Source organism: Marmota monax, unplaced genomic scaffold, assembly GCF_021218885.2.
Source record: "Marmota monax isolate L192 unplaced genomic scaffold, Marmota_monax_Labrador192_F-V1.1 WCK01_AAM20220418_F8-fsc00047, whole genome shotgun sequence".
NCBI lineage: Eukaryota > Metazoa > Chordata > Mammalia > Rodentia > Sciuridae > Marmota > Marmota monax.
In genome coordinates, this window is record NW_026692072.1 from 9,319,071 (window position 1) to 9,320,939 (window position 1,869).

Genomic DNA, 1,869 nt, shown 5'->3' on the forward strand with positions numbered 1-1,869 from the left:
AACCTTAGCTACCATGTACACATGACAAAGGCTGATCCATTCTGAGGGAAGTACCTTCCTATCAGAGCCTGGAAGTGAACAAGACCACAAGTCACTTATCAGAATGAACCTGTCATCTGCATGAACCCCAGGTCCTGTCAAAATGTGAGGAATTCTCCTGAGTACAATCCAGACCAAAGTTGCGATTTGATTTGTAACCAAAAATACTATTTCAAACCAACTGGAATGCATATATTTTCTAACACTGGTGGCCTAGAGCAGTAAGTTTTTCCAAGAATCGAAACATTTGGTGCTTGTGCTTGCTCCTGCAGCAAATATACCAAAAATAAGATTAGAATGGGACCTGCACAAGAATGATGTGCAAATTCGTGAAGTGGTCCATATTTTTAAAAACATCCATTTGGTGTCAATGTCAAGAGAAGAGGGGATGGGAGGACGGGACAGGATGGGCCTGAGTCTGGGTCCCAAGTCCTCTCTTCTTCCTCTGGTCAGTGGTTCTTGGCTCTTCAAGGCAGTAGCTCCTTCATTTTTTCTCTTCTATGTCATTAGAAGCCTACCACCTTAGCTGGGCATGGTGGCGCACACCTGTAATCCCAGCAGCTCAAGAGGCTGAGGCAGGAGAATCATGAGTTCAAAGCCAGCCTCAGCAATGGTGAGGCACTAAGCAACTCAGTGAGACCCTGTCTCTAAAGAAAATACAAAATAGGGTTGGGGATGTGGCTCAGTGGTCAAATGCCCCTGAGTTCAATCCCTGGTGCCAAGAAAAAAAAAAAAGAAATAGCCCACCACTTTACTGGACAGCTTTCCTCTGTTGACTTCAAGAAGTGGAAAAATGAGTAGAAACAGCCAAGTTTATGAAGGCAGGATCCGATTAATGAGAGGCGTCTCTTGTGATGTTATCTATATGGTCAAAGGAGTCAGCACTGACCCTTAGCCAGAAATCAGTGAACAAAGTCCAGCAAAGTTACAAATAAGGGCACAAGGAGCGATGGCTTGGTCACTGCTGATAAAATTCTTTACCTATCCTCGGATTCTTCTTAGTTGCTGTCCCCAAGGTATGTTTTTTCTTTAGGCATAGGACCTAAAGAATTCTATTCTTGAACTAGGTCCCAGCTGTCAGTTTTCCAGCTTATTCCAAAATTATGAAAATCCAATGCAATTTTCTGAAAATGTAATGAGTTCCTGTTGTTCTGTGTGCTGAGGCCAGGTAGCTCAGAGATCCTTGGAAAGGGAAAGGGAGGTAAAATACTTTGTGGCGTGGTGACTCTTTTCCTCCTGGAGTAGGTTGCACTTGCCCTGTGGAAGGAGAAGGAACATCAGATGCGTCCATCAGTCCTGTTTGGCCTTAACAAGATCCCACTGGTCCTTTGAGCCTTGGAAACATTGCCCAGTACTGAAGGGAACCCTGCTGGAGAACCCAGCCAGGGCCCAAAGAGGGGCTGCTCTGTCTGTGCTTCAGAATACCAGTTATTACACTTGACCACTGCTTGACTTTGGGCAAGTTATTTAACCTCTCTAAGCCTCAGCTTTTCCACTTGAAAACGGACACTGGAATAGGAACTGTTTCACTGAGTTCTTACAGAGATTGAATGAGATAACATATGCACTACCTGAGGTTAGTAAATACTAACTACTGCTACTCTTAAGTCTTTGCCTTATACCGGGTTCCTTCTGAGCTATGTGTCATCCTGTAAGTAGGTAAGGCACAAAGCCTCTTGGGTACCCTAAAAGAAATGAGGCCACTGCTAATCAAAATCAGCCAGTGAGCAAATGTTAATTGTAAGAAAGACCAGAAAGGTCTCTTGTTATCTCTTGGGCTTCTACTATTACATTGATTAACTGTGAGCCAGGAAAAAAAATGTGGGAAAA

The 1,869-nt window shown here is 43.8% G+C and overlaps 1 pseudogene; it reads left to right on the forward strand.

Annotated features, from left to right (window-relative positions):
- The first annotated feature begins 299 nt into the window (after positions 1-299).
- On the forward strand, positions 300-388 carry LOC124102098 (U6 spliceosomal RNA; annotated as a pseudogene).
- Positions 389-1,869: the final 1,481 nt, after the last annotated feature.